The sequence below is a fragment of the Rutidosis leptorrhynchoides genome, chromosome 2, assembly GCF_046630445.1.
Source record: "Rutidosis leptorrhynchoides isolate AG116_Rl617_1_P2 chromosome 2, CSIRO_AGI_Rlap_v1, whole genome shotgun sequence".
Classification (NCBI taxonomy): domain Eukaryota; kingdom Viridiplantae; phylum Streptophyta; class Magnoliopsida; order Asterales; family Asteraceae; genus Rutidosis; species Rutidosis leptorrhynchoides.
This window is the reverse complement of record NC_092334.1, coordinates 437,519,738-437,529,768: the sequence shown is the minus strand read 5'-3', so window position 1 is coordinate 437,529,768 and position 10,031 is coordinate 437,519,738.

Sequence of the window (10,031 nt, the reverse complement as noted above, 5' to 3'; positions counted from 1 at the left end):
GATTGTTATAGTTATAGAAATTGAACCAAAGTTTGAATATGATTATTACCTTGTATTAGAATGATAACCTACTGTAAGAAACAAAGATTTCTTGAGGTTGGATGATCACCTTACAAGATTGGAAGTGAGCTAGCAAACTTGAAAGTATTCTTGATTTTATGAAACTAGAACTTTTGGAATGTATGAAGAACACTTAGAACTTGAAGATAGAACTTGAGAGAGATCAATTAGATGAATAAAATTGAAGAATGAAAGTGTTTGTAGGTGTTTTTGGTCGTTGGTGTATGGATTAGATATAAAGGATATGTAATTTTGTTTTCATGTAAATAAGTCATGAATGATTACTCATATTTTTGTAATTTTATGAGATATTTCATGCTAGTTGCCAAATGATGGTTCCCACATGTGTTAGGTGACTCACATGGGCTGCTAAGAGCTGATCATTGGAGTGTATATACCAATAGTACATACATCTAAAAGCTGTGTATTGTACGAGTACGAATAAGGGTGCATACGAGTAGAATTGTTGATGAAACTGAACGAGGATGTAATTGTAAGCATTTTTGTTAAGTAGAAGTATTTTGATAAGTGTATTGAAGTCTTTAAAAAGTGTATAAATACATATTAAAACACTACATGTATATACATTTTAACTGAGTCGTTAAGTCATCGTTAGTCGTTACATGTAAGTGTTGTTTTGAAACCTTTAGGTTAACGATCTTGTTAAATGTTGTTAACCCAATGTTTATAATATCAAATGAGATTTTAAATTATTATATTATCATGATATTATCATGTATGAATATCTCTTAATATGATATATATACATTAAATGTCTTTACAACGATAATCGTTACATATATGTCTCGTTTAAAAATCATTAAGTTAGTAGTCTTGTTTTTACATATGTAGTTCATTGTTAATATACTTTATGATATGTTTTCTTATCATAGTATCATGTTAACTATATATATATATCCATATATATGTCATCATATAGTTTTTACAAGTTTTAACGTTCGTGAATCACCGATCAACTTGGGTGGTCAATTGTCTATATGAAACATATTTCAATTAATCAAGTCTTAACAAGTTTGATTGCTTAATATGTTGGAAACATTTAATCATGTAAATATCAATCTCAATTAATATATATAAACATGGAAAAGTTCGGGTCACTACATAGGGTGAACCTCAAACGATCTAGGGCAGCACACCAAGCTCAACCCGTGAGGATCAGGGAACCTAGTTCAACTAGGATTGAACCAACCCTTTCCACAATACCTGAAGTGAGCAGTGACACCGACAACCTAACGAGTAACTAGATCTAGGACTTCAACACCTATCGTCCGCTAAACAGTTACTACAAACGTTGGTGATACGGACCAAGACCTAGAGCCAATTAGGTCACCCTCACCCATCTATGTATCACATCCAATAATAACAGTAAGCCCTACGCTAAATGAAGCGCAAGCTTCGGTAGACAAGAGATCTACACGCACGGATGGTAAAAAGACCACTAAGCTCATCCAATCTAAACAGGACTTAAGAATAAATCCCACAAAGCAAGATGCTTCGGCATCTAAGGAAGTAAAGTCTTCCTCTGCAGTAAAGTCTGCGTTGACTCAATCGATTGAGGAAACTCAATCATTGAAGTCCAGAACGGCCGAAGGGGAGCCGAAAAATCTTGAAAAGGCACCCTGCGTATCGGCTGGAAATCCTCTTGTGCCTCAACGTACAACAGGGTCTGGAGGTACGGCTTATCTTGATGAGGGAGATCTGTCGCGTCCCATGGAAACGAGTCAACATGACAATCCTTCGGGATATTTATCAGACTTCCAGCAGACTGATCCCTTGGTTCATGAAAGTGATCCATTGGATCAAACCACTTATCTTCCGAATTCTGAAACTCAGAGTTTGGAGGAAGAGTCTTTAACTGAAAGAGATGTGCCACCTCATGGTATATCAATGATTTCGGGAGTCGGAGATAGCGATATCTCTGCGAGAGCTAAACCGACGGGTAGTTCTGCTACTCTGTTAGAGTCCTATGAGACTAAAGTCATGGAGGTGGATGCTTCGAAAGAAACTTCACCGGTGACAACTCCGGTTGTTACCCAACCTCCATCAGAAGGGGATATCATGAATCTGACTAGTAGTATGTACAGCCCTACATATAAGAATAATACCGCACAATCATCCTTACCTGCCTTCACGGAAACTCAAACACTTCCATCGACATCACCTCTAACCGATGTTGCTGCTGCTGTTCCCATTGTTACTTTTCCACCATTACCCTCTCATTTACCACATTTCTATGATGCTTTGGAGCAAGAATATTTCAGTCGTATGTTTTCTAGAGTCAATCTTGATGTTCTTCGATGCACTTCGATTCAAGCATTGTTTCGTGCTCGTGTTCAATATCCACTTACTTCCTGCTCTTCTCCTTTGAGTCCTCACCATGATGATGAACATGACGATTATGATCCTCGGAATAGCCATGAGGGGGAGATAGGAGTAGATGGAGAATATCTATCGATGAACATTTCAACAAAGGGTGGTGGTGTGAGGTCTTCATCAGCTTCACAAGCTCAACAAATTCAGACGGAATCAGAAATGGTTTCTACACATGTTGAAATTGATAATAAGGAGCCTGAGTAAGTTATAATTCCAGTTGTTCATAATGAGGCTGATAGTGGACCAGTAGATGAGGATTTGAACTTAAGTGATTTTTATCTTGAAGAGACGGATGATGATGAGTTTGTCATCTTAAGCAAGTTATCTTTAGTATCTTCAATTTCGGAAGATGTAGAGATTGTAGATGAAGGGAATCCTGATCCAGTAATAGAAAGTGATGATGAAATGGATTCTTCTGATGACGATGAAGACAATCTTTATGTTAATCCAAATGATGATGATATCTTTGATCATATTGAAGATAATGATGTTCTAAATGATGATGCAACAAATCCTACTGATCATTCATCGAATTCTACACCCTCATCGAGTTCACATCCAATAAATGCTAATGAAAGCTCAACTTCTGGTACATCTACATCAAGTGAAACAGTAAATTCCAGATTCAAATACAACCATGGAATATTCTTTAAGAATCAAGAACAAAGATTCTTATTGGGAGTTGAACATGATTTTATAACGTTACGAAACACATTCATCGAAGAAAATGCTTACAAGATCTTCTGCATCAATGATACACCAAGGAGTAAAAGGTTTACTTATATAGGTTCACGATTGCTTCCAGCAAGTGAAAGGAATTGGTATGAGTTTATGTGGAGGAAACATATCAACAAAGATGAAGATGATTTGTGGCTTCAAAGAAAATATCGTATTTCAGAAGTGTTGAATATTGCTCGAGTTGGAGTAGAGATAAGTGAAAAGAAAGACGTCATCAGTCAGTTCCACGTTATTAGAGAAGATGACGTTATTAGAGAAGATGAGAAAGAGTACAAGTTCACAGAAGCAGATTTTCATAATCTTGATATGCTTGACATCATTCACATCTACAACTACGTCAGTATCATCACCATTCGACCTTTTGCTAAAGCTCAAGCTTTGGAAGCTGTGAAAAGATACATGATGGAGACAATTGAACTGATGAAACGTGAAGATTTTCAAATAGGTCTCGAAGCAAATAGGAAAAAGATTCGAATAACGTGTCCGAATCAATTTACGGAGGGACTGAAGGATATGAGGATGTTTCAAATGCAATTTGAACCCGAAGGGTTTGTATTTGTAAATTCTCAAAAAGAATAGGTGTTCATTCGTACTGAAGAGCTGAACAAATATTCAGATGGAACACTTAAGGCTGCACTGAAGTATCTTAAAATTCGTCAAAGCAAGGTTGATGATTTTCATACAAAAATGGGTCTTGGAGAGTTTATAAAGCATATCAGAGATCGTTTAAAGCTCCGAATCCGTACAAGACAATTTGAGATTCTTCGTGGCCAGAGAAAGAGAAGGTATTTCAAGGAAATGGATGAATATCCATTACATGAGGGAGATCCAAGGAAAGCGTGGGGAGTCTGGAAAACTTCTAAGCAAATTTCAGAAAATCAAGTAGAAGTTTCAAAACCATATGGCTCACGATGGAAACTAACATTTGGACCTCTCAAGATTTCACGATAGGATTATATTGTAAAGTTCACATTTAACACTAAGGGGGAGATTGTTAGGACCCCGAAGTTGTATAGTGTTAATGTGAATTAAGCTTAAATGAAGGTCCCTTAGAAGAGGGCTATATAAGGAACCTAAGTAGTCCTAATTAGATAGCCATTGTATTATAACCAAGTTCTAAAAGCTGTGGAATGTAAATTTACCGATTCTCTCTCATACCGAGCCTCCTTCCTACATACCGAATCTCATTCTATCTTATCATTTCTCTCAATCTCAACATGATCTGACCTATAAATGATAAACTAGTGAACTCACCAACCTTTTGGTTGACACTTGAAAGCATGTTTATTCTCAGGTTTGAAAGAAATCTTCCGCTGTGCATTTGCTCATTTAGAGATATTACTTGGAGTCATTCATGGCATATTTCAAAAGACGTTGTATTCAAGTCATTGAGTTCAATAAAGATTATTATTAAGAAGATAACAGATTAAGTCATTTATAGATTGGATATATTATGAAAGGGTATGCATACCTGTCAACTTTTAATGAAATGAAAGTTTGTCTTTTAAAAACGAATGCAATGTTTGTAAAATGTAACATATAGAGGTCAAGCACCTCGCGATGTAACCACATGTTATTGTATTCGTCCTTATGGATTAGGACGGGTCATTACATATACACTTGCATTTTATATATCTGTATTTATATTTATATATTATACTTAATCTTATTAATTAATACATATAACAATAATAATAATAATATTCTTAATATTGTAAATAATAATATTTATAACAATATGATAGTAATAATAATAATATTATTGCTAATAATAATAACTATAAGATTTATAACATTAATATTAATAATAATAATAATAATAATAATAATAATAATAATAATAATAATAATAATAATAATAATAATAATAATAATAATAATAATAATCATATTTATAATAATACTAATATTATTAATGATAATAATAATATTAGTACTATAACACTTTATCTTTATCACACTTCATATTTATATGTCATATATTGAAATTAATAATATTAATAATACCGATTTTAATATTAATATTAATATTGATAATAATAATATTATTCATATAAAATTTATATTTTTAACTTGTAATTACATTTAATATTTTAATATTATAATTTATCAATTATTTCATAATTACTAACTATATAATATATATTTGAATATTTATTCAATATATATATATATATATATATATATATATATATATATAATTTTTAATTCTAATGTTTGAATTATATTATATTATTTTCAATTATTATTTTGTAACCTATCTTACATTTTTAATTCTAATGTTTGAATTATATTTTATTATTTTCAATTATTATATATACATAAATTTGTATATATATTTAATTACATACTTATTTACAAACAAATTGTTCGTGAATCGTCGGGTAAGGTCCAATGGGTAGTTAAGTGCCTGAAATTATTTTAATATACAATGTTGATTTACTTAACTTGTCGATATTCATCTTCTAAGTTATCTATATTTCATAATTTCACTTTTACATTATATAATATGAAAGTTAAATAGTTACCTTATTAAAAGTCACGAGTAAATTATTGTAAAGTATGTATTGAAAATTAAACAGTAGTCTCCACTAATTTTTGTTTAATTCTCACTAATTGACACATTGTTCTCACTAGATAATCACTTTACCATTTCTTCCGAATATTGTTAAAAAGGAAAGATTTCTCAAATCATAGTGGACCTTACTACAGTGATCCGCAATCATATCACAATGTATCAGATAATTCAATCATTTGATCTTATATTTTAATTCCGTCGATAAATATATTCAATATATATTGAAACAAATACGTTTAATGAAAAGTATTTTACATTTAATACTTTGTTAACGTTTTCACTTAATATAACTATATATTATATATACATATCTATATACACATAAATGTTCGTGAATCATCGAAAGCAGTCGAAGGGTAAATGAATAGTTGAACATAGCTCAAAGTTTTTGAGATTTCAACATTACAGACTTTGCTTATCGTGTAGGAAATATTAAATCATTTAAAGATTAAGTTTAAATTTGGTCAGAAATTTTTGGGTTGTCACAGTACCTACCCGTTAAAGAAATTTCGTCCTGAAATTTGATTGGAATGGTCATGGCTGACAATAAGTATGTTTTTATGACTCATACGAGTTAAAAATTAGAGTTGTATCATCATCGAGCAATATAGACAAAATAATTTGATTTGGTGAAGAGTACAAGTGAAGCTATCACAGAAAAGTGAAATGGAAAAAAAATTCGTCATATCTTTTGACGTAGATAGAGTTGATTTCCAGAGTTCAAGGGATTTAAAGAAAATCTTCATAATCTATAAGATTTGATTCTTCCGTGAATAAGGAAGTTAAGATCTCTTTAATTAAATGCGGTAATCTGTCTCGATTGCTCTGTCAGATATTTTACTATAAATCCACCCCCTTCGTTTCCTTATTTCCACAACTTATACTTTCTATTCTTTCTCTCTCAATTCATACTTTAAAGCATTCGTCAATATGCTCCATCCAGTTCTGATTCTTGATATACTCCTAACTTTCTTATCTGTCATTCTTCTTTTTCATCTATCACCGGAAGAATCTATTTACTTCTACTATACTCTTGGTTTTATAGTGTTTTTAGTTCTTCCGTGTCTTTATATTGCTATATGTATCGATATATATGGTTTGTAATTTCTGGGTTGTTGTTGTGCTTTATATCTTCCCTTATATTTCAAAGTCCCTGCTTCTGTCTTCTATAATCATTGTCATCCACAGTTAATGCTCTCTCATATTTGCTGCGATTTATACTCTAATTTCTATTTCGGAGCTTCATTCTTTTGTTTTCTCTTCTTGCCATTAAGCACCGTATGTAATGGTCCAGAATTCGTAGATATGAATTTCGGAATGAACTTAGTTAATGTTCTAAGAAGAAAATCGTAATGGCACGATCTTGATTTGTCAAATTACCAGAATATCCGGAAAAGACCGAATCATCAAGGAAATATTTTTCTAAATATTTTTAGAGGTTAAATAAAATACAAGAGTCGTGTAACATGGCACATAATGACGGTATGGTCTATGAATCGTCATGTTCTATTAGAAACTCAGCATGACTTACTATAATATAATCACGCTGATCAAGTGTCATTATATTATACTAACTCATGCTTCAGTTCCCAATACTACTTCAAAAACATTCATATTTTAAACTCGAAGGTTTCAGAATTTAGAAACTAAAATAATTTCTTTTATGATGTAACACATATAGCGCGAAGAGATAATTGATTTCAGATAAGAATAGTTATGAAAATATCTTCAAAAATATCGAGGATATTTATAATGAAAGATACGATGATATCTTGGAATTTCTAACATCGATGGATGATGATGAAGATTTGTCCGTAAAGGTTTAGAGTCAGGAGCAAGGTATTCGATAATAACTTCAGCAGACACTGAATCATTTGGATTCTTTGAAGGTAGGTTTAGTCTTTGTGATTTTTTCACAACCTCCTTTATAGTTTGCTCAATCCGTTTTCCAGTTCCAAACCTTCTCTTTTTCTGAACTTTGCCAACACACTATTCTTTATCATCAAACTTTTGACTGTTAAGGTCATTTACAGTTTTTGCTTCTTCATCAGCATTTTCAAAATTTCGCGATCTAGTTCGCAGTTTAGGCTGTTTTTCAAAAACTTCACATTCGAAGTATGTGAGTCTTGGAGATAGACGTTATATGTATATATACAACTGTTGGCGTAGAATTGCTGCGAAATTCGAGAATAATGATTCAAGCTTTTTGGTATGGCAACTACCATTACATGATGCAGATGAGTATATGATAGGGTTTCAATGAATAAGTATAGTGATTTTTTGGAGAGACTTAAAGATCAATGAAGTTGTTGGTAAGTTTACTGCTAATGTGGCGAGATATAAAAACTTCCCTGGTAATAATGATGAAGGGATAATTGTTATAATAAGGCTTATTCGAATGAACAATTGAAGTTGATTTGCTGGAGCTGTGACAAAACTGTCCACTTTGAAAAGGGATTGAAAAGTTATTTTATTTTATTTTATTTTATTATTTTATTTTTGCTAATAAATGCCAATGGGTCTGACACGGATACGTGTTAAACTATGACTTTGGTTTCGAGAGTTTTTCAGGTGTATGACTGTAGTTACATGTGGTTGGATCATCATCTTGATTGTTCATTATTTGAAGTGTCTTTAGGAATTTCGAGTGGTTGGAACACAGATTGTAATCGTCAATATGCGTATGATGTTCTAGGATTTTGAATGATACAACATTTTTCTGGGTTCTATGAATAGAAATGATGTTCTAACACAGCTTTGAAGTCAAAGTATAACTTTGAAAGATGTAGAAATCTAAGAGTGATGATACCGGTTATATCTCGAGTTGAATTTTTGAGATTTCAAAATCAGAATGTGTGATTGGATTTGAATGAGTATAGTTGTTTTGATTTCTATAAAAGAATGTATATTATTGTGAAAGTAAGGAGTACAGTGGATTATTTGCTGAATCAGAATCTAAGAATGTAACATATTAATTGTGAATTTAGATATCTCTCGGGTATTACCTACCCGTTAAAAGTTTCACAAGTAATATTTTGTACAAGAGAATTTTATTACCGTCTTTATGAAAATTTATGTATACTTTCTTCAGATGTAATACAGATTTAATGAGTTAATATTAAATTAAACTCATTTGATTTTCAGCTGAAACTAGAAATGAGTAATCTCTAAAACTTTAGAATTTTTTTAATCTTTGTGGGTTATTTCTTCAATGTAAATGAATTTATGAATCAATACTTCACTATTTATTTTACTTGGTGAATGATATTGGTGTTCTTGGGATTCTTGTGAACTTCGCATGGTACGAATGATGTTGTCTAGAAAGTTCTGAGTATAGTGAAAATGAAAGTGTAATATCAAACATGTATTTGAATAGTACACTTGGTTTATTATGACATGGAATTTATTGAATTGAAACAGATATTGTGACTTAAGTTGTTAACGAAAGATGTACATCATAGCATATTAATAACATGAATTAACCGAGTAGTTTCTACTAGTTAAAATTCACACGTAATAGCTTAGTACGAAAAGATATATTAAGGTTTCCAAAATTTATATACATATATATATATATATATATTATATAAATTCTTGAAAATAATGCTTCATAACTAGTTATTATATCCATAGGTGATTGTGGTGTTGATATCGTAGGTGGTTATGTAACTGATGGAGCATGTAGTGTTACAGATGTTGCTAGTGTTGGTAATACTGACGGTGATGTTGGTGGTACTGGCGGTGCTAGTGATGCTGACGGTACCGTTGATGCTGCTGGTAAACAAGTCTAGCTTGTAATTCGTGCACCATCATTGTCAGGGTTTCTATTCTTCCCTGTATCATCTCTATCCATCCATTCATCTCGGTTTACGGCTATTATTAGAATAAATAATCTCTAAAACTTTAGAGATTACATAATCACCGTAGAATATTTCTCCGATGAAGTTATGAATTAATACTTCATCGTTTGTTGTTGTTGGTACTCCTTGGTATCTATGGTGTGTGTGACGTTGATGCTCGAGGTACCGATTGTGATGTTAAGGTGTGGGATGCGGATGTTGTTGTGGGTGATGATAATAATACTGTTGGTGTTGATGATGGGGGTACTATTGCTGCTAGTGCTGCTGCTGGTGCTTGTAACCTTTACACCATATTCTCCAAAGCCAATACTCGAGCGCGAAGCTCGTTGACTTCTTCTATTACACCGGGATGATCGGTGGTTCGAACGAGCGGGTGAATAAGATCTAGAATTTGAGATAAT